The sequence below is a fragment of the Semicossyphus pulcher genome, unplaced genomic scaffold, assembly GCF_022749685.1.
Source record: "Semicossyphus pulcher isolate SPU_LCO1_2020_fin unplaced genomic scaffold, fSemPul1.0.p SCAF_10, whole genome shotgun sequence".
Classification (NCBI taxonomy): Eukaryota; Metazoa; Chordata; class Actinopteri; order Labriformes; family Labridae; genus Semicossyphus; species Semicossyphus pulcher.
In genome coordinates this window covers 13,155,079-13,179,672 of record NW_027211604.1, presented here as the reverse complement: position 1 = coordinate 13,179,672, position 24,594 = coordinate 13,155,079, and positions in this window count along the sequence as shown.

Sequence of the window (24,594 nt, the reverse complement as noted above, 5' to 3'; positions counted from 1 at the left end):
ACATGACTGACGCTCTCACAGCTAACCGTTTTCAAATGGCACACAGTCTCAGAGTAACAAAACTGCATTTCACGGTGCTTTAGAGATAAATGTAGTTTGGTTAATAGGCTATTTCCTGAATGCTGGAGTTGGTGTTCACATGCTGAGCACTCATCGAGCTGATTGGCAAGCAGTCCCAGCTCTCCTGATCTGAATCTGCTCAGCGGAGGCAGTCCAGAAGGTGTCTCAGTTAACTGACTGGAAGGATTAAAGACGACATCAAACAGTAATCTGAGATCTGTTCATTACGGCTCCTCTGATAAAATGGAAATATGAATGCGAGTTTTGCAAGTTGAACAGAGTGAGAGAAAGCGTCTGAAGACTGTTGATGTAGTTTAATGGTGCAGACACTATGACAATCATTGAGTTACATTAAATCACTTGAAACATTTTTCAGATCATGAAGTAAACAACTTAAACAACAATTATATTTCCTCACTGAGTGTAGTTACGTTTTTGATCACGTATATAAGCAGCTAATGAAAGTATAAGTTGGCTATCAAAACTATTTAATTCAGTTTTTGTCGTCACTTAAGTGCCAGGGGAAAAAAATCCACTCTGGTAATGACAAATGCTGGAAATTACTCACTGCACTCATTGCACTCAAAACTTTTTAAATGATTATAGCTTCATAATGTAATTACAGAATAAACTTCATATTACCTCATCGTATCCCCAGTGTAGCACCTTAATAATAATGTCTGGGTGGTAATCAAAAGTTTAGGCCTCTAACGTATTAAATGATACGCGTCTCCACATGATGGATTAACTTGTCTTAAGTCTTAATCGTCCAATGACTGTTTGTGAAATGTAATACTGAAAAAGTTTTCAGCTCTAAAAGTTGTGTACTTCATGTCGTTGGTATAAATATTCACTCATCTCTAACAGAGATGCAACTAACTACTACTTTTGATCATCGATAAATCTGTTGATTATTTCTACGATTAATCAATTATTAATCGGATAAAAACAAAAAATAATAATTTTAGTATTAGCATTATATTCAAATCACAGAAAATATTAGATCTTGTTTTCTTGTACAATGCAACGTTAATATATCAATTATGTAACTCAATTAAAAGTTGATTTACTTAATAATTTCACATGAAAAAGGAAAGTACAGACAGGCCACTACAATAAAAAAAGACACTGGGGATGCAGCCATGAATGAGTATAATAGGCAAATGTAACTAGCCAATATATATTTAATCAGACACTGCTCATGTTTCTGTTGTGAATAAATAAAAGATTGACTCTAGTCCGTCTCAAACTAATGGCATGAAATATTCAAACACTCCATAATGTTATGTTATACCCCAGAGTCTCTCCGACTGAATTTCAGCTTACTAGCGATGGACTTCTGTCTGTTCTGACGGACAAACGCATGATCAAAAGGTTAATTTAAACACAACGTGACAGACAGAAATACGTTCAGTTAGTTTTCTCTCCATTTTGTGCTGGTTTAATGAAGAAGGGCATTAGTATTATCAAGAGTTAGCGTTAAATTAGCTTTCCCAGTGCCGTTAGCTTATTAACAGCTTTACTGCTACGGTACACTGTCCTCTGCTGCTTTATCAGCGGCCCGGCTACATCGGCCCATCACAAAACGAAGCGGAGAGAAAGTAGAGTTTCAGTCCATTACATTTGTTTTTAAATGAACATTAGAAACCGTAATCACGCGTTTGTCCGAGTAAACAGACACTAATCAACCGGAGGCGGAGACATCATCAGCACCGTACAACAAACGGATACTAAAATAATTCATGTTTATCTCAAAAGGACAGCGGAGAAGGCGTAAGTTCCTGGAGCTACACAAGAACCAACTATTCGATGATGAAGTTCGTTGCCAACTATTTTAATCATCGATTTAATCGATTAGTTGCTGCAGCCCTTATCTCTAATATATTATACACTGCACCTAAAGGACACTATTCTCTATTCGGACAGTTGTAGTGGTATGTGCTACATTTGGGTCTGATTACCAGTGAATTTTAACTGTGGTGACAGAAAATGAAATGCGCTAATGAATAATTAAAGGTGGGTCACATTTATCTTCCCAGAATACACCCAACAGTGAGCAACAGATCCGTAGATCCCGACTGGTTTACGTTCAAATTGTGATACATTTGTACGTTTTTTTGTGTACCATTTTATTTGCATATCCTTATGACTACACTGCCAGAAAAGTAAAGGCTTCTCATTTGCAAAGAAGTTCATATTAATGATAGACACTCAGTAATACAGTAGCAGTATTCTGCTTCCACCCACCTTCCACCACCTCAAATGGTTCATTATGGAGTTCAGATTCGAGGCTTTATCTGTTTAATGCTGATTTCCCACGACCTCTATACCTCCTCCATATTAAACTCCACATTGTCTTCAGAGTGTCTTTAACTGTTTGACCTTTGTTAAGACCATTTGCACTGGTTCATAACCATTGTCGCAGTATTGGCTGGTCTGATGAGCATGTGTTTGTGGAGGCCAAATAGGTCCACCGTTACAGGGCTTATTGGGCAATGTTTCCTAGTTTCCTGATGAGAATATGTGAATGTGATTTCCCTGATGGTGGGTTGATTGCTGAGTGTAATGTTTTTGGCCATGTATTAATATAATTTGTTGATTGGTTTATGAATGATCTGAGCCAAGCTTTCTGATTGTTAAATTGTTGTATGGAGTCTGTAATTTCACTGGAAAGCTGGTGGTCATGTGATGGTGTTCCAGATTGGTAATCATATCGACTCAGTTTTTCTCCCTGGTTTGCTTGGGTAAAAAGGGGGTCACCTAATGGGCAAAGACTCTGGGCGTCAAGTTTGGTAAGCAGGCCCAAAGAGATGGATAGATAAAGAAGAAAGCCATTTCAGTGTTAAACTAAGAGATCAAGTCAGTTATCCGATTACACACTCATGTGGGTCCTTTTACATTCAGCACAGGCTACTGCTTGGGCCAAGACCGCAATAAATACCTAGGTGTACATAGGTGTACACCAGGAAATGACCAAAACAGAAGGACTCATAACAGAGTACAAACACTATGTTAAGAACACACTCTGTTGTCCAATAATCAAATGGATAAATGTTAAATGGGCTGTACTTATATAGCACTTTTACACTACATTTACATTTACATTTACACTGTTGGCAAAGGCCTAAATGCCAAGATCAATGGACATACATACACCATACGCTACGCCTTCAGGAGCGATTTCAGTGTCTTGCCCAAGGACACTTCGACGTGTGACTGTAGCAGTCAGGGATCGTCCCCCAACCTTCCGATTGAGAGAGGACCGACTCTACCACTGAGCCACAGCCGCCCCATGGATAAAAATGAAATTCACTTTGCTCAGCTGTTTTCTCTCCTGGAGATCTTTACAAAGCCGTGCACGTGTTCATTGACTGATGTTGCTTCTTAATTGGTTTGCAAGAAATCTGTGCTCATAAGCGTCCTCATATAACACCTAGGCTTTAGGACGGGAAGCACTGTCAGCATTGTCCTCAGTTGACATTTCCTTGTATGGCTACATTCACCCCAGTCTGTGGTTTATTGTCTTGGGCTCTCCCGAATAGAGTCATTCCACTTACAACCTGTTTCTAGGATTAGCTCTTTCTCTAAAAGTGCAGGTCTATTGTTTCCTCTTAGCCACTGGGGACAGATATGCTGTGCTTTGTAGTCCTGCCATGATAATGCATTAAAGGATGCTCCTGCTGGACTTCACAAGCTCTTAGTCTTATTTTATTTAACAATCTGGACACATTTAAGTGAGGGTTTTCCAGCTGTTTACTAAGGCTGCTATAACGTTATCAGTATAATGCATTTTCTACAGGCGAAGTCCATTCATCCTACTTAGGACTAAGAGCTGGATGTCATAAAAGACTGTAAGTGCTACCCTATCTTTATTTGCACTTCACTTCATAGAGGATGATTTTTAATGCCACAAAAACAAGATCTCATTTCAGTGATTCCCAATATACGGTAAGCCTACAACTGTACGCCAATAATACAAGAGTAACATTTCCAATATAGATACTAATAATGAGAATTTAAAAGGTTTATGTAGGGGAGCACAGTGTTTCATGACTGAGTTGACTGCACCATCAATAGGCTCAATTCAAATACATATTCATGACCATTAAATGATTTGGCAAAGGTCAGCAATCATCAATCAATCTGAGAGGCAAGATTTATTACTTAGCAAAGGTGGTTAGCAAAGGTGTGAGCACACATGGCAGCAAGAGCAGTCAAGAAGCAAGGGCAGATGAATTAGCGGGTTAATGGTTTCAGTCCTGGTCCTGGTGCACCGAAAGTTTTCAAGGAAAATTTGCCACCCACCCAGCATCCAACCACTCACCAGATCACAAAAGTTGGGGTATTCCTCAAAAGCCTATTAAACAGACAAAGGAACCCCGGGCCCCGTTACATTGGCCCATGTGAAATAAACTGTGTCATTAATTCGACTGTTGTTAAACTCAAGCTGCCTCCTCCGATGCCTCCTTCTCGCCACACTTCCCAGGTGTCTCAGTTAAAACCTGAGTCAACCAGTCAACTGTCTTGCACAGCAGCTGCTCCTGAGCCTGTTAAAAACGTTGGGGTCATTTTGTGGTTAACTGATAAAAAGCAAAGCCAGCATAATAATGGCTTTTCTTTATAGCAAAAGTGTAGGATGTCTGTTTAAACAGGGTGTGTGTGCGGTGTTGATGTGGCACTCTCTCTCTTGCTCTCTCTCTTAGTCTCCTGCAGTTCTGCTCAACCAATGGACAGACAGTCAGCTTTTACTGCACTATGAGCCACATTAAGTGTCAACTGTTGTAGTACACACATGCTTCAGGTCTCTAATTTTTTGAGTTCAGAGAACAATTCCTTTTGCCTTGAAAATTATCTAACATCTGCCAACCTGCCTTCAATCCTACAGTGCCCACTCACCCCTGCCCGTCCATCCTGCCTAGCCAGCATTCCACCATAGCTCCTTTCCCCTCTGCCTCGTTTTTACAATCTCCTCTCCACCCTCCGAATCCCTGTTATCCTACAATAAACTGCCCAAATTAACTTCTCCTTATGCTTGCGCACTGCGCTTGGGACCATTTTGTGACACTGTGACAATTTCAGGAGGCTTCATTGTAACTCAACATGACTTCACGCTAACCTCACCGTTACTCCCAAGAGTATATCCCTACCCTGCGGAGCACTTTTCTGTACTGGTAAAGAACCATTAGATACATTAAAGGTCTTTTAAACATGGTGATAAGGGGAGCACAGTGTAGGCAAAGTGACCTGTTTGTGTGAAGATTTAGTGTTACTTTGTGTAACAACACAAACTCCATTAAATCAAGCAGTGGAGCCTATTCTGTGTACTTTCACAAAAAAAACCTTAACACCCCTGATGAAATAATAATGGACTTAGTTTCCAGCGTAATGGCAAATACTGAGAGGTGTTAGATAACAGGGGACCCAGGTGTGAAGTTTGGCACCCAGCTTTCTATCAATTCAAATGCTGACAAAAGGGTTTTTAGACGAAGAAGAAAAAAAAAACACAAAACCAAAAAGTGAAATGAAATTGGAGGATTATTTGAGCGGCGTGGACCCTTTCAGCCGGCCTGCTTCTTCTGTGAGTTTAGCTAACGTAGCTTTTGTTATTTATTCTGTCTGGATTGTGTTGTTAATACCTGTTTAAGAAGTGGAAAACCAACATGTATACTCTAAGTGTTTTCTTCTTAGGGCGCCAGACAATTCCTGCTGCTTCTGTTTTTTGGTTTTGGTGTATGATTATATGTGACAAATATTCTTAAACTTGAAGTGCAATCATGTAGTAATCCTATTTTGTTGGGAATTGTAGGACACATACAGTATAACTTATTTTTACATTAAAGTTCATTGCATATCAAACTTGACATTACCCCAGCCCAGTGATGGCCACTCTCTGGACAGTCCAGGACTACACACAGAGCCAGCAGCACTTCAATGACACTTTCAAAAGTGCTGAAGCCATATCTATAGTAAGTATTAAAATGATAATTCATTCGTTTAAGTCAAAGAAGGATGAGATTTTGTAGGAAGGAAAAGTGCCTCCAGCGAGTGACAGCAGGGGGTCCATATGGAGTGTATTCAGCGTGGAGTTGGTGAAGAGCATGTCAAAAAGACATTAAAGGCATCAAGACTGGTGTTTGCACCAGGAGGCACAGAAAAACTGAATACGAAAAGAGGCAGAAAAAAACGACATAATTGATGCCAATGCCCTCCTGTTCAAACAAACCACTCATCATCAAGGTACGAAAGAAGTGAGCAGTTTGATCTTTTTCTTCCGCAGCAGAACAGGAAAAAAAAGTGTTCACAGTTCTGATTACTTCTGTGCGTCGATACTTGCAGGAAATTTGAGACTTGTCCCATTTTCGAAAATAGAGGTAGACTCATAAAATCAGCCAGCCCGTTCTCATTCCCAAGATGTCACAAGGTCTTTATGAGACGCACCAGGATTTAAAATAACTGAAACCAAAACCCGACCACGTAAATGTTAGGAGAAACTGCTGTAAGTATCTTAATAGAAACACAGAGAAAGTCCACGAAGGCCGGAGGCTGGGGGTGACGGATGGGCCAACACAGTACCCTCGCCAAGGAGGCCGGATATCGAGTCCAAAGTGACACTGTTTGAAAATGTTGTGCTATGGTTTAAGCCTGCACCATGATGTGTAACGATATTGTACCCAGTTGCACTTAGACATTCACAGGCTTAATGGTGGTCTTGAGCTGATAAATCAAACAGACATTGGTGCATTGTGGTGCTTGTGAGTTTTTCTCATCATCCAACACTTGCTTCCCCAATCCATCACAGAACAAGATTGATGCTCGACTTCTCCAATTCCATCCCTCACTCTGACTTCCTCGCCCTTACTTTCTATCTTGCTGCATATAGTATGAGCCGCGCCCCGCTGCGCACTGAATATTGGCATTGGACATAAATCGGTTAGTGCAAAAATGGATGGATGATATCAAGTCAGCTGCTATTCCACCCTCTTTCCTTTTATCCTGTAACTCCAGCTACAGGAGGTATAGATATTTACATGCATACTATATGGTGGCCCCTAGAGCTCTATGCAGATTATAGAATAGTCCTTAAATTGGGAAAACACAACTAATAAAAGAAAGTCACAATTTACAGAGGTTGTTTATGTGTTAGAGTCACAAATCAAATATATCAGAAGTTGATCATGCCAATCCGACCTGGCTGTGATATTCCTTGAGTTTACCAGTGTGCACCAGCTCCGACAGCTTCATTCAACCTCATTGGTTTTCATCAGGGCCAATGACATAACCTGGGGCTATGTTTCACATTTTGACAGCGCTCGACCTGCTCTTTGCCCAGAAGGCATTGCACCCACTCCTACCCTTTACCTTCCAGATGTCAAGCCCACATGTTGCAAGATGGCGACAACCACGGCACATGCCCAGATGAGCTCTGAGTGTCTCACTGCTGTGTAAACAAGATGTTGGCTAATGTTGCTATATTCTAAGACTAATCATGTCAGTGGGTGATATACCATTTATATATTCCAGTAAATCATTGAACTGGAACAAACACATAAAGCTAGATTAGTATAGTTTCCTCTCAGTGTCCTCCCACCCATGAACTAGGTCAGTGGTGAACTTCATTGGACACACTTCCTTGAAATCAGAAAATGACAGTTTGGACGAAATGGCTTTTTCATAATCAGATTGAACTATAAATGGTTGGACAGTGATAACACTACCATCATTATTTACAAAAGTAGGTGGGCCGGATAGAATACAGTCTAATGACCAGTGTTAGATATTATTATAAACTCGTCAGCACTGATAAAATACATATATATAATGAAGAAACTGGGTCAAAGCCATGGATTGGGAATAAAGAGCTTTATTAATAAATTAATGGACAATTATCAATGCTTTTCTAAGCCCATTCAATGATAACTGATGACTGGCTTGTGGCCTTTATTCCTTGTAAAATTATAATGAATTGATTTAATTCACTTCCTGTGTGTTGCTGACTTTGCAGAGGCAGCAGCTCTTTGAGTTTCCATTTTAGCCTTTTGTGGTGTAAAAATCCTGCTGCCAACTTTCTCACAATTGTCTTTCTGACTGAATGAAAAAAGTCAAATAAACAAAAAGCTGATGACATGCATTAAAATGTGGCTTTGTAAGTTAGAAAAAAAAAAAATCTATTTTCAGTTGTGAAGTTTAACTGACAATCAGTCACAGTAGGTGGTGAAAAGTAACTAAGTATATTTACTTTAGGTATTGGATTTAAGAAGAATTTTGTGGTACTTTATATACATCATATATTTATTATATATCAGTTACTGGTTACTTTTATGATTAATGCTTTAATTTCTCTCTCTCAAGAAAACTGTCTGCTGGGGGGTTTGGGCCTATTTGTCATATTTTTTTTGTCTATAAATTGCTTGCAAAAATAGGTTAAATAAATACACAAATACTTTCATCAGAACTTAATTTTTCTCATTCTCTACTATTACCCTCTCATCATCTCATGATCCCTCAGACTAAGGCTATATTGTGTCCACTCAGAGGGACCTGCCCCCACGGTTGGGAACCCCTGGACTGAGCTAGCTAACCAGCCATAATGATGTTGAAAGAAGCTCCACCTTGAGAATTTTTAGCCGTAAAATAGTGCACACAGTGGGTGTCACTTACAGTCTCGTCCCATCAGAGTTTAAATGCACATTTATAACATGATTCTTTACATTAATATCCTGGTACTTTTACCGATGTAAAAGCTACTTAAAGATATGTCTACCATCACTGGCTGCAGGTTGATTGACAATTGATGCTCCACGTATTAAAGCAACTCCTGTTAGTGAAAAATGGTAAGGTGTGTTCATATTTTGGTAAACTGTATGTATTTTTTTATATGGGCTGCCTCGCTCACCTGATTGGCTGATTGGCTTAGAGAGCAGAGCCTCGTTAACAGTATTAACTGCACCTGTGCTCTTCCTGCTTTAATCAGTGAAAATGTCTGTAAAACAGGCCAATTAGGAAAATGTGCCTCTTAGTAAATTACTTATGTTAAAGGCCAATTCATTTTACAACCTTTAAGCTTGGGGGAGATGTAATCTTGCTGATATAGGCTACAGTAAAGTCAGCAATTTCAAACGATATGTAATCAAACCGAGGATACGAAGCCACAACAGCTCAATCGTCTGCAGAACTGTTTCATTGTCATTTTTCGCAGAAAACTTTTGATTGCTTTTCTGAATGAACTTTTACTCTACTTGGGTGGAAATCATTTTTTATGCTTTTGTCTCATAAAAGATACTTAAGACAGAAAGTTTGTTTTATTCTTTATTCAAATTCAATTATAATAGTTAATAAAATCCTCCAGAGAGTGTTTGACTGCTGGGAAGTGTTTATCCTCTATCTGTGGGTGAATGTGTGTGTGTGTCTGTGTGTGTGTGTGTGTGGGCATATAGAGGGGAGGGGAGGGTCCTCTGAGGTTTATTCATACAGTTTCTTTTTTTTTTTTTTGAAGTAATTCAAATCCCATAAGCACCAGAACTTCCCCGGGTCACACTTTATCAACAGCTCCACCACCTCTAGCTAATATTAACATGTGGCCCATGTGAGATTTGAAAAAGTCAAATTTCCCTCTGGCCAAATAACTTCAATCCTCCAGAAGGGCCACACACACACACACACACACACACACGCACGCACACACAACACAACACGAGTTTCTACTGAGCTGTTTACTAAACCTGTCTCATGTAATGAAGAAAAACCTTGATGGAAACCTGCTGATGCAAACATTGTATGTTTTATAAAACGCGATACAAAGAGGAGAATTTAAACAGTAAAATGCTCTTTAACCTTGTTTACAGGAAAACTCATTTTGCTTTGGAAATTGTTTTTCAGTGTCATAATTCAATCAGCGCAAATACGTCAAACAACATACTGAATGCAGCAACATCAACATGTTTTTAGACTGGAATATAACGGGAAATATTGCTGCATAATGTTGTTTGTTTTTCATAAATCAACATCATTCACTCATAGTCATTTTTTTTTACCAAAAATGATGCGTCCACAGTCATAAACCCAAACAAATTAGGAAGTAATCTGTTTGAGATGAGCAAAGAAAAAGCTTTGACAGTAATAGCAACGCAAAAAATATCACACATTCAATAAACAAAAGGGAAAAACAATAGGTGACCTTTAACCCCCAGTTCTGAAAATAGCATCCCCTAGGCTATAATGGTATTTTTCCATCATTCAAAACATACATCCCTATATTTTCAGCACTGAGATGGACAGGCGGCCTTTTCCAGATATATACAGCCCCTAACCAAATGCATGCTGGGATAGGCTCGAGACCCACGTGACCTTGAGCACCATAAGCAGGTATAGAAAATGGGTAGATGAATAGAAAGCGTAAATGTTCGCGCCAAATTGAAGTCCTCAGTAATAAATCTGATTTTCTCACATAAACGCAGAAATTGAAGTGTCCCGTTTTACGCTAACCTTTAAAAACACTAAGGCATACATAGCCCACAGCCAGTCCTTTTATGTTACATCAAATGGGAGGTTGGGTGTAACATCAGAGGTGGTTTAAAAATCTATGGACAGAAGAAATTACAAAGGGTTCCCTTTAAATGGTACAAACATATTTCAGAAAGTCAACATGCTTTTATTTTTACCTCCTGTTGTTTATTGTTTTTCCAGTACATTTATACATAAATAATTTGGCTTGTTTATTTGTAAAAAAGTTTTCTTCCTTTATTCAAGCAAAGGTAAAAGCATCAACAGGTCACTTATGGAGATTTATTCCACTCAGTAATTAGAGATGAAGGATAAGTAGAGAGGCGGTGTTATTTAGTTATTTAGGTGTGAATCTCTGGGTGCCTGGCTGCTTTACCCTGCAAAATTAATTCCTGAGCTGGTGTGGAAATACATAAACAAAAGATTAATAGGAGTTCTAAGTGTCTTCTAATATCCCCTGTGGAGGCTTAAATTGTGTTTTTGCTTTTTAAATCAGTGGAGCCTCACTTCTTCGCCCCTTAAGGACAAACAGCAATTTTTCAGGTGCTTTCAGCAGGGCAGCCAGTTTATGTTTGCAAATTGATTTTATTCAGCTGTAAAAAGAGCTTTGATCAGAGAAAATGTCCTCCCTTTGTGATTTCATCTTTTAATAATGCACCACTATGCATATGTTCTTCAAAAGTAGAAAGTAATTGATGTCCAATATTAGAGGAGATTAATTTATAGCACTTTGCGTCTTTGAAGTAAGGACATAAGTACAATCTTTAGAGCTGTATATGCTGCGTATTGAATGTAAATATAAAAAGGCACCAACTCTGGTGTGTGTCCAATTATTCTGGCTGATGATGCCTTTTCTCAGGTTGACATTGGGAGTGACCACACTGCTTATTATGCATAAGACAATAAATGAAGGTGCAAATTGTCGTGTTCTAACACGTACAACAAAACAAACAGGAGGGTCAAGGAGTCATCCATCAAGTCGAGGCTGAACACGCCCTGAACCTGAGGAGGTGTAATCGTGGTTTAGAATGAACCTTAAAGCTACTGTGAGGATCTTTGGTGTATCGGTGTACGCTTCAAATTATGAACTAAGGCACTTCCTGTTTGTGTGTCATTAATCGTTTCGTCCGACATTGAGCCAATGACAGCGGAAACATCTTTGAGTCAATACATGTGGCAATGTATGGCAAAATGTTCTCCCTCCAATGCAATATGAACGCTTCAACGTTTCTAAAGTAAAATGTATTTTGTCATAAAGCCCAGAAAATTGCACACTGTCCTTTACATTGTCCCATATGTCCTACTTCTCCCACTGTACCTCATACAGCTTAACGTGTCCTACATTCAAAGTGTACAATGCAAAGATTCCTCTTATAGAAAGAATCCAATTAGTTCTGGAGCTGTCCATGGTCGACATATATAACAGCCGCAGAGAGAAAAGCACACACATCATGTGTGAATGCATGACATAACCATGCTTACATAACACACGCAGAAATACAGACGAACCGGGACACACATCTTGAAATGGTTTCACTGTCAATGTGGTCTAGATCATATTCAGTCTTAACTATAATCTTCAAAAAGATAATACATCTTCTGTCTGTTCAATCAAAGGTCGACTACTCTCTGAAACAAAGACAAAAGGTCCTCCTTTGTGTAAGATGGAGAACATTGATTGAAAACCACATTTTCCAATTATCCGCTGACCTAAATTCTAACAATTGCGCAATCCTTTTTTTCTCCATCCAAGCTTTGGTGCAGAAAAAAGGCATCAAGAGTTGAAGACAGATTGCCAGATTAGCTGTCGGGTGTTCATGGTCTCCAGAGGATTCATCTTAACGCTATTTGCATGGCGTTCTTTTGTGGAAACCATCTGGACTCAGTTTCTTCAAGTAGATAGGGAAGAGACGTATATATAATGGATATATAATGGCCCTGAAATGCATACTTAATTTCACTGACTTAAAACTTTAAAACAGATTTTCAGGAAATTCACTGCATAGTTTGTGGAATCAGTATTTGGAGAGCCCATTAAGTTATCCACTCCAGTACAGATAACGGTGTCCGGGTGACCATGGTAACTATAACATTGCTAAACTTAAGGCTAACTTTGTGTGACAAAGAAAATTCAGCTGATTAAGAAATTTTAAATTACTGTATCATGAACATTTTAAAGTATTTGATCAGTGATTCTGATCAAACAGTCAGTCAATTTTTACTTATATTACACCAAATCCTAACAAAAGTTATCTCAGAAAACTTTTAGAGCAGGTCCAAACCGCACTCTTTGTTGTATCATTTACAGAGACCTATCATTAATCCTGCATGGACAAGCACTTCGCAAAAGTAAGCAACAAAAACTACCTTTTAACAGGCACAAACCTTGAGCAGAACCAGACAGAAAAACACTTCATCAATTTGACAGAAAACTTTAAGAAAACAGTCAAAAATACGGCCAACACAACAGGGATACAAAAACACAACACAGTGTTAAATTGGAGTTCAAAGTCCACTGCAATTGAGACAAAAAAATGCAATATATTTACAAGGACGACCACTAGCTATCTGAACTCTCCGCAAAGGTCTGATAATGTAAAAAAAAATGTTGATCCTGCAGTGTCTTTTGGTAGTTCAGATTTTCCCTTTAACATTCACTTGTTGTGTTTCTTCCTTGGACTAGTGAGAGCTGGATTTTTTTTCAGAGCGAACAGCAAGAGATGGAAAGTCACACACATGAAAGGGGGAAGAACTTAATTAAAACTGACAAGTCTTGAAAATGTCAGTCTGTGTCTCAGTTTAAAAAAAAGGAAAACGCTTGTGATTAAGAACCCTGATTAAATTCCAGCCGTGTCCTAAAGACTGCACACGGCATTTAAAACATTTGCCAGTTTAAGTGTGGAATCTAATTAGAGTGAATGACTTGTGGATCGAGTCCAACTACATCTGCCATGCTGCTTTCACAATAACAGAAACAGAGGAAGAGGAGATTGGAAGGATCAAGTCAAGAGGGGGAGAGAAGGGCCTTTGAACAAGTAAAAGAGATGCGTGTGTTGGAGCATATCAAAGCTCTTGGTTTATGTGTCTGTCTGGCTTTCTTGTACTTTACTCACTACACTCTGAAAACATTCTCTCATTGTTGCCTTACCTCCGTCATCCAGACAGTAAAACCTACTATAGGGAGTTTAAAATTTTATGACACAGTTAATATTTCAGACAGAGGCATTTATGTGACCCACAAACGTAAACCAGGCCACCAGTGAGACGATTTCTATTTCTATAGAGTTATTCTTTAATGCATGTCACCCCTTTTCAACAAAGGGATTAACAGCACACAGACTGGAAGAGTCTATGTTTATATTTTCGCTGTCAAAGTTTCACAATTAGTAGAATATTTTCCAGTTAAAGAAACACAGGAGGAGGTTTTTCTTTAGAGAATTTTTGCCCGAATTTCCCCCCCCTGGGATTAATAAACTATTTCTGATTCTGAATACAAAGCTCGCATGTACTGTGGAGGGTCAGCAAAGAGCTAAAAAGAACACGATTGTCTGAAGAAGAAAAGGACTAAGATGGACATTGATAGAGCAGTGAAATTGGGTCTGTAATCTATCCTGAATTGTCCATCTTACTCATTGTAATAGGCATATTATGTATTTTTGTTTACTAAATGTGTTGTGAGATGTGGCTGTGTACAGTCCAAGGAGGTCACGATGGACCAAAACTGGCTCACCATGTAACATTCATGTTGGCCTTGCTACAAAGCTGTATCTTGCTGTTACCTTTATATTATTTAGACTTATTACACAGCTGTGTTGACACTTGATTCTGATTGGTTAATCACAGCATTCCGAGGTCTGTTATTCCTCGATAACAGACCATTGCTATGAAGTACAGACCGTTGCTTGGGATTCAGCTCTAATCCAAGCGGCAACCTCCGGTGTTGAGAAATGAAGCCAATGCGGAAGTGCAAAAAACTGCAGTTCCTCGAGTGGCCACTTGAGGCTGGCTCCAGAAAACAAGAAATAACATTACAGCAGGTGGGAAAATGCCAATTTTTACAGCAGAAATAAACATGTTTACAGCCTGGTACAAAAAACGGTTTTGTTATAAATAGCTAATTTGATTGTTCAAGATAACTGTACGGGGGGTGAATTTTTTTATAACACACCCGTTTTAATTATATTAAGCCTTAAATTATAGGGGCCGGATCAATTAATTGACAGGTGGATCCTGCTGGCTGTCTGCTAGACGTCAACACAGACACAGACACTGAACTTAACTTCACCTGTTTGTGTTGTTGGAGACTTTTGGGGATTTTTTCATTCAAAGTTTGGACAAATAATCTCTCTGTGGGATTTATGGCACCTTATGGCTGTGCAAGAAGTCTGACCTCCAGCTTTTCAGTGAGTTAAATGCTAGTGTTATGTACTGAAATATTTTTAGCACTAAGTAGCAGGTATACTGTGCTCGCTTTAGCTGCTTGTTAGCCTGTACAGTGTTTAACAAACATTTATTTAATCGTCGGCCAGTAAATAGGAGTCAGGAGTTAAAGAGATTACAGCGGACTGCACTGATGAGAAGATCGGTTATTTTAAGTTTCCCGTTACGTGTCGGCTTGCCGCTCTCTCACCGGGCGAGCCAGCAGCGAGTCCGCTACTTCTTTAGTCTGATAACTAAACACCTGCCGTCAGTCACCGACAGAATCTCCTCCTGGGAAAGTCAAACCAGCTCATTCATTATTTACACAGTCTATGACTAATAACCGCTAGGTATGCTGAGGAGCATATAGCCTAGCTTCATAGCCGTAGCTGGCTGATTCATGCGGCCGGCCCATAGTCCTCAGCCATAGGCTGTAGCTCGGTCGCGCTCCGCCTCTTTGCCTGCCTCTGGATTAGCCGTCTCTGGCATTTCCAATATGGCGACCCCCAGCGGCACCGCAATTCGGGCTTCAAGACGCTGCTTCAGAAACCAATGGGTGACGTCACTGAGACTACGTCCATTATTTATACAGTCTATGCTCTAATCACACAATCTGGAGGACTAACTGTTCCCGTTTACCTTTTCTTAAGACAAGGTGAATGGGAAGTAATTACTTCACCATCAGTGGAAATGTTTCCATTTAATGTGAGTAAAAACAGCTAGGTTAGCTCATTTTAATGTGAGTAATAACAGCTAGCTAAGCTCATTTTAATGTGAGTAATAACAGCTAGCTTAGCTCATTTTAATGTGAGTAATAACAGCTAGCTTAGCTGATTTTAATGTAAGTAATAACAGCTAGGTTAGCTAATTTTAATGTGAGTAATAACAGCTAGCTTAGCTATTTTAATGTGAGTGAGCCTGTTCACCCTGTCGGGGTTCAATTCCGTGATAACAACCTGCTCACTATACATTATCTCTTACATAACATTACAAGGGAATGTTATTTGGAGTTTCGTCAGCAAAATTGCTATCACAGAGCAACTGACACAGATACAATCATACGGAAAAATTCGGTGTGTGAATGCCACTAAAACCAAGTTTCAAATTTTCACTTTGCACGTAGTTTTAATCTTACATAGTCATAAATGGATACATTGCCTCCTTGTTATGCATCTTGTAAAATGCTGTTTAAAAAGAAAATAGTATTAAAAAGAAGTATTCTTTAAAATCAATGCAGAGCAAGCCAGATCAGATTTTTACATTACCAGCCATACCGCTTTTTTTCCCACAGCGGCGACCAAAATCAAAGTTCTTAAAGCTGCTTTAAGCAATCTTACCAAATAACTCTATTAGAAGTTTCTTAATGCGAAGGGATTTTTTAGAATCTAAGTTTGAGAACAGAGAGGTACAAGTAAACAACCAATTTAAAGAAACAAATCACAGGAGATTTCAGAAAAACAGATTGGTATGGAAACATTTCATCCTAAAAACAAATTGCAGACGGAGAGAGGAAGACAGAGAACACGTGTAAGTGTTTGAGACGCCGCATATCCACAAACAAGTTACAGGGAAAGCTCGATAGCTCGGCCTCTGATCAAAGGGACGCTGTGACACCGAACATCAACTAGCGTCTGCTAATGCACTGAGCCTCCGAGTGGATTTACAACAGCGTAAAACGTCTGTCTCCCAGCTGCTTATCATTCTGTTCCTAACAAGACAGTTAAGAAGTGTGCAATCGATGAGGACATTATCATTTTATAGCTCAAGTCAGAATACTGATTTCTTCCATCTGGATTTAATTCTTTGCCTTTGTCGTCCTAAACTGCTGAGTCTCCGTACTGCAGAACCTGAATAGTTGCTGAGTTTAGAAGTGCTACTGATATTAGATATATGCATTTTTATCAATCAGAAAGTGCAGACATTCACAGCTTGTGCTCTTCTTTTGAAGGTGTGAAACGGTAACTATGAGGTGTGGCTTATAATAGATGTCATTGCAAGAAGAGCAGCAGAGAATGAAGTTCCTCACTATCACATCTATCTGATGCTGTCTCACATCTTATTAAGAGCGCTGCCCAATTATGTACGCATCTTACACTCTCATTTTTGTTCATAAATTGGTAGCTAAGGGTTGGCAGATGTCAAGGACAGCCTTGGCAGAAATATTTGCTCTGTGTCTGCAGTAATTGATAGCAGCCATATTTTAGAAGTAATGAATCTAATGTGTCTTACTGGAAACAAGACCTCCTCAAGTGTCAGTAATGAAGCATGTGTGTTTTCTAGAGGTATTTCTGAGGAACGCAGAGGCAGACAAGGTAAGGGTGTAATCAAAACCTGAAGTGGAGTAACCCTGAGTTAAAAAAACTCGAGCAGCAGCAGCAGGCGTACAGCTGAGAGAAGCAGATCAACAATCATGCCAGCCACACAGTTCATTAAGACTTATTCGCTCGCACGTAGTTAGAGCAGTGTTTCATCGAGGGGGACGGCTCGATCTTGCCCTTGTAGAACAGCAGAACTGAGTGCATTTGGGCCTGCAGTGCAACAGCAAGCTCCTGTCACAATAAGACTCGTCACATGATGCTTCCAGGGACTACAAGACCAAAACAAACAGATGCATGTTACAGAGACACAGCAGAGGCAGGAAGTGTGTGTAAGGGAGGATTCTCTGTGCATCCACATGAGGCTGTAGTGAATTTTTGTCAGACTCAAAATTCAGACTGAATAAATATTCAGAAATCAACCCTCTCCCCAAGATATTGTGTTTGCATCTTTGCCAAGAACGTTTCAAACACCCGCGAGGATTTTTCAAGTGGTGCCACATTTTAGAGTGGAACCAGCAGGACGGCTCGGGGACTTTTCAGACAGCATGGTTTTGGTTTAACGCTAATAAAACACGCACTCTCTCCCTCTGTCTCCAACTTCCTCGCATTGTTCCCAACATAAAGCCAAGACCACAATCTCTCCCCTAATCTTAACTAAGTGCTCTGAGTGCCAAAGCCAGACATAAAAAATGTAATCCTTCTTGCTTAGTTGCTGCGAGCTGATATTTTACTCCAAGATACTGTAAGAAAACAAACTGAACATGTTGTCACAGAGAGTTTTGCTGATGCATTCTTGGTGAATATTTATAGACTTTGATACATTCTTTCAAGAGTTTTCTGATTATGTTAATTAAAAAGGAAACATAATTCTGGGGGCATCACGTTTGTACCAGAAGAAGAGAGGACATTGTTTATTTAAAGGCTGTCATTTTGCCCTATTGTGCAGTGTTCTGTGAATATCTGAGAGTTTTTATTTATTTCAAATATTTTTGCTTAAAAACCAGCTCCAGTCATGCCCTCTCCTCTCTGCATAGTCCCCGCCCACTATGCAAATTTCAAACTGCCGCCTCTGTCGCGCGCCTGTAGCTCACCTTCGACTTTACCCATCAAACTCGGAAAGCTGAATGCTTGTTTAGATTTTTCTATTGTGCTACATTAGCTTCTGTAAGCTACACAAAGGCAAGTGGTAATATAGGGGTAATTCAGCCAGACATGCTCGAACCGGAAAGCGATTCAGATGAAGAACAAGTGGACGTCAGAATGGTAATGTATTTTATGTATCGCTCTCTAACTTGTTACAACCTTACCGTTACAAACGTAACAGCGCGAATACGTTAGTTTTGCTAATGTTAGATAAACCTTTGTCCAGATCGCCAGCTCTGACAAGTTATCCACCTGACCCACCAGTTGAGAACCACAGCTTTAAGGGCTCATGGCCCCTGAGGAAAGTTTCCGTGGTGGACATGTGGCTGTAGAAAAAGCTAATTAGTCTGGCAGCTATCTGAGCAGTTGTCTTAGTTTACAATATTTACTTGTAGATAAAACAGTATTTAATCTACCTTATCAAGATAAAACACACTCATTTCTCCTTTCGTAAAAATTACAGCTGCAAAGAAAACACGTCTCTGCCATCGTTTAGTGGCTTGTTGAAACTTAGCTAGCTTGAAGTTTAGTCATTAGTAGTGGTTGCCATAGGTTGCACATAATGATATGCATAGGGTCACCCCGTCCATTAACGGGATTGGCTCCTTAGGTTTGTGACGTCTCAAACCTGCCAATCTGAAAACGTGTTGTTCAGCCTGTCCTTGGTACACTGCAGTTTAAAAGCAGACAGGCCCAGCCATGGAGATGACTGCTCATGTTGTCCCTGATATGTCTCGTAGCACATGAAAAACACCACATGGAGATGTTTACAAGGTTAAACACTTAATGTTCACAGGAGGGGGGGCTTTAACAGAGAGCTCCGGGGGTTGCCTATTACCTTGTGAAAAAATTGTACAATATTTTTCTTATCATTTGTGGTTTCATATTTTGTTACACGGATAAAAAAAATAGTCTTGGAGAGTATTTGCATGACTGCAAGAGGTCACGTTTTTCATTAGACGGTAGTTTCTGTAAATTGCCTCGCTTACCTTAACCTTTTGTTGAAGGTTTCAAGTATGCTGCAAACGTCCTCTCATGCTTTGACTCTCATCTCGTTCTGAAACTGACAAGAAACAAGAGGGCAGATGATTAGAAAGTGAAAGCAACCCTGAGACATGTCTTCATCTTTCTTTCATCAAAGCAAGAACAGTTACCTGAGGACAAGTCTGATTTAAATCACTTTCTTAGAGGGCATGTCTTTCTTTTTTTATATGTGAGCACACCGTCCTGTTGTCTGCACTGGCATACAGCCTACATTTCCACAGAGCAGCCAGCCAATCAGCTGGAGTCAGGATGCACATACAATCACCGTGCTACCTCTCAGTGTGTGTGTACTGGAGCTGCTGCTGCTGCTGTGCGTAACAAGGTAGCTAACTGGCTGTTTGCCTGAGAGAGAACAGTGCGAGTTGCATAAGCAGGCTTGATGTGGGAAGAGGAGTCAGACACACATCCTGCTTTGTAATACGGAGATGTCTAATGTGTAATCGTCTTTGACGTTCCCTGTGCTGTCCCTGGCTGCTTTTTAAAGATGTAGAGGACACTCCTAAGCGGGGTTTTATTTCTGATATTGTGTCTGTATCAAACAGGAAATGTAATCTTTAACACATGAGATGTGTTTGTGTTTGTTGACGTGCGTCATTCCTTATATCCTAAATGACAAGGAAGAGAGGCAAATGACATTGGTAAAGAGTGTGCGTCATTACTGCGTAGGGGACTTTAATCAGTTATTTCAAACTTGCAAAAAACGTCACACAAAAGTAAACAAGAATATAAAAAAGAATGTCACAATCAATAGCTTATTTCTTTTCCCCTGCTCATTGGATATTTTCCCTCCAACCTAAAATGACCTTCCTGATGGTTTTGGCCGTTAACACAATGCATGCTTCCATCGTGGATATTGTCTTCGTAATGGTTAGAAGTCTGAGCGTCCACAAACCATTAAATAGTAGCAATTATCAAAGCAGAAATAAATGACGCTGTCAGAGTGTGCTATCATAAAAGGCGTAAATCATTTCCGCCTTGCCCACTTCATTTCTGCTCCGTGCAGTAATTGTGTAATGCGTGGGCAAATTTTGAAGACTTCTGCCTGGAGCTCATCAGTGATGTGGCATGCATGCAGGCACCTATAGAAAGAAGAACATCCTCTCTGGTAAACAGAGTAACATGCACACTGTGTCGTTGCTGCGCCATCTTGGCCCTGATGAAGGCTGGGTTCTTGGCAGAGCACTACCGGGTCTTATAGGGATGGAGGTGGAATCATGTACACGCACCTTTTATGACGGACGGAGACGCTTTTGAGGCTCAACCAGTAATGAGCAAAAAAAGGATGAAAATATTGATAGAAATCTTCGACTGTGAAGATTGAGAAGCATGCTGCTGAGTTCCACAGAGAGGAGTTTGAGGAAAAAAAGGAAATTGGATTAATTCCCATGAAACTTGTGGATGGATTTAAGGATGAATCAACCTGACTTTGGTGATCCCCTAACTTTCAGCGCCACTAGCGGGTTGACATTTTTGGTTTGAGAGGAAAATACCTCATAAGCTTTTGGAGGGATTGGAAAGGATTGGGCACAGACATCATATCCTCCCGAGGATGAAGTGTAATAACTTTGGTGATTCCCTGCTTCAAATCCAGATCACTATATCATCTCTTTTTGGGGGGTAGGATTTTGTAGTTTACAAGATACATCAGCCCAAACTTACGGACAATACGGATCAGCCATAACAAGTGAATAACATTGATTATCTCGTCACAATGGCCCCTGTCAGTGGGTGGGATATGTTAGGATGCAAGCGCATATTTTGTCCTCTAAGTTGATGTGTTGCAAGCAGGAAAAATGAGCAAGTGTAAGGATGTGAGTGACTTTGACAAAAAGGGCCAAAATTGTGATGGCAAGATGACTGGGTCAGAGTATCTCCAAAACCGCAGCTCTTGTGGGGTGTCCCCCCATCTGCAGTGGTCAGTACCAACCAACAGTGGTCCAAGGAAGAAAAACCAGTGAACCGGCGACAGGGTCATGGGCGACCAAGGCTCACTGATACGAGTTGGGAGCAAAGGCTGGCTGGTGTGGTCCGATCCAGCAGAAGAGCCACTGAAGCTCAAACTGCGGAAAAAGTTAATGCTGGTTCTCACAGAAAGGTGTCAGAACACACAGTGCTTCGCAGTTTGTTGTGTACGGGGCTGTCTGCCGCCGCCGAAAGCTCCTACAATGGGCATCAAAACTGGACCATGGAGCAATGGAGGAAAGTGGCCTGGTCTGATGCATGAGCGTCCCTTACCTGGGGAAGACATGCACTATGGGAAGAAGGTGAGCCGGCGGAGGCAGTGTGCTGCTTTGGGTAATGTTCTGCTGGGAAACCTTGGGTTCTGCCATTCATTGTTACTTTGACACGTACCACCTACCTAAACATTGTTGCAGACCAAGTACACCCCTTCACGGAAACGCTATTACCTAATGGCAGCGGCCTCTTTCAGTGCTGAAACTAGTTGACTGTAATAAGGATGGTACTTTTATTCTGAAACTATTCTATAATATACTGGGGTTAGCATCAATCATTTTTACTTTTTCTCCACTATTATCATTTGCATCCAACTGTCATCAACAACATAAAAAAGGACATCTTGGTATTTAACATCAAGCTTAATGGAATCTGTAATCATGAGGGGATAATAACGCTGCTTTTAAACTGCTCACATAAAGAGCCGATGTGAGGGAAATGGCATCACAAGAGTCGATCTGTCAGTCAGAGGGATGTGGAGTGGAGATAATCATGCCGAGTAATAGGAGAGGATGGTTGGAAGAAGACAAAGTGAAATCAGCCACAATGATAATGAGTCATGCCTCAATGTGACTCCGCTCCAGCACAGCAGCACCTTATGTCTCTCCAAACACTGCAGACTCGCTGGCAACTCTCTGCTCACTGCTGTACGCTGGAGTGGGCCGCAGAAAGCTCACAGTGCTTACTCTGCAGTTGGAAGGTTTGATTGTTTTGGTGTTCATTATTAGTGACCTTCATTACTGGCAGGAAGTGGAAAAACTGGCACCGATTTTTAGTAAAAACTTGGGTAAAAAATAAACAAACACATAGTGTAAGAAAAAGTAAAATATCAATATGGGGGATGTCTGTGAGGGTTGCAGGGGTATTGTAGGTAGTGGACTTTAAGTCTTGGGTGATTCTGATTGATAGTTGGGCACTTTACGTAGCAGCCTCTGCCATCAGTGTATAAATGTGTGTGTGAATGGGTGAATGTGACATGTAGTGTAAAAGCAGCTTTGAGTGGTCGCAAAGACTAGAAAAGCGCTATATAAGTACAGTCCATTTACCATTTAACCCATTATTGATTGGTTCATATTACACAGTAATGTTAGTCCAGTTGTTTTTATCATCTATTAATTTGAAACAAGATGGCTCAAATTACATTTTTCAATTCAATGACCAATTCATCACTTTTATTCAGTTGTGAGAAATCACATATTTCTCTCATATTTTTTTCAGAATTTTTAATTTTTATGTTAATTAAAATGTTCTCAATAACTGTAATGTAAAACAATTGAATACCACAGAATACAAGCATGGACAAAGGAAAATAAAGTTTCATATTTCATTCTAATTTTCTATTTTTATTTATTAACAATTAAGTCTTTGGATGTGTGGGAGAAAACCGGAGCATCCCGGGGGAAAACCCAGGAAGGCATGGGGAGAACATACAAACTCCACACAGGTCGGCAGGTTCTTCCTGTGAGGTCGCAGTGCTAACCACTGCAACCGCCACGCCCCCTTAATGAAAGAAACCCTTTTCACGGGCAGACATCTCGACTTGAAACTACTGCAAGTCAACATGTCTGCTGTGAAAAAGGTCTATTGGTTGGTGATTTTGGGGGGGATAGGGGTTAGGAAAGGAGGAGGGAAAGAAGAGGGGAGAGGAGAAGGGAGGAGGGTGGGAGAAGGGGGGAGATGAGAGGGGGAAGGAGAAGGGAGGAGAGGAGAGGGGAAGATGTTACTTCAACTTCCACCTCGCAGGCTTCCGTAACCCAAGAAAGTGTCGCCTCAGTGTTTCCCCTTGAGGTTGCACTTTAGACACTCCGGCCTTCTCCTCAGCAAGTTGAGTTTGCATTGGTTCCTCAGTTCCTGCAGTTCCTGAAGTTCCAGCAGTTGCACAGCTGCTGGTCTCCATGGGCTCTTCCTGAGTCTCCTTGCGCCTCACTGTCCTCTGTTTTGGAGGCTGGTGGTCTTTCCTGACCGCCTGCAGTATGTTCTGGAGGGCCGTATTGTGTGAGAGCTGGATGCTGAGCTTGGTTTTCAGCTCCTTCAGCTCTCCACAATACCTGGTCTCCTTGACAATGATGTTCTGCTGCAGGGCGTTTATCTCCTCCGTCATCTGCTGCTTCATGACGCCCTTTATCAGCTGCTTCATGACGCCCTTTATCAGCTTCCAATTTCCAGATCAGAACCTGGTCCTCAGCCACCTTGTTCGTGAGAGACTTGATTTGGGCCTCAAGTTCTCGCTGATGCTGCTCAGCCTGCTGTCTGACAGTGAGCACACCAGTTTTGTGTCGCTGGCTGAGTTCGTGCTGCGACACTGTCAAAGCTCTCCAGTTGTTCTTGGAGAAGCTTGGTGTTGTTCCTCTCCTCCTGCAGCTCAGCTGTAAACTTCTCCTGGCGGATCTTATGTGCCGCTAGTAGCTGATCTTTTTCGACAAGTTTCTGAACACAGAGCTGAGTTTTTAATTCCTCAAGCTCGGGAAGATTTCTTTGCTTTATGCTCTTTTCTGCTCACTCAAGTTGTGTTTGTGTCAATGAAACCTCGTTATACATGTTATAGTGATATTAACCCCGCCTACCACCCACCTAAACCAAACCGAGTATTTCGAGTTGTGACGAGTCTGATTATCTCCCTCTGTGAAGTGCATGTGTGCAAGGCAATCCTGGAAAATTCAGGACTTAAATGTCCTGAAGTTGTCGAAGATAATGTCAGGAGTTCAAGTGTCAAAGGTGCAAATTACTAGTCAATACTAAACAAATCACAGTAAATTATATGTGTACAAAGCACAGAAAGGCAACAAGACCTGAATGACATGAAACGGTAAAACATCAATAACGTGAGAAAACATTTAGAAGACGTTTTACTCAAACATAGATTTACTAGGTCATG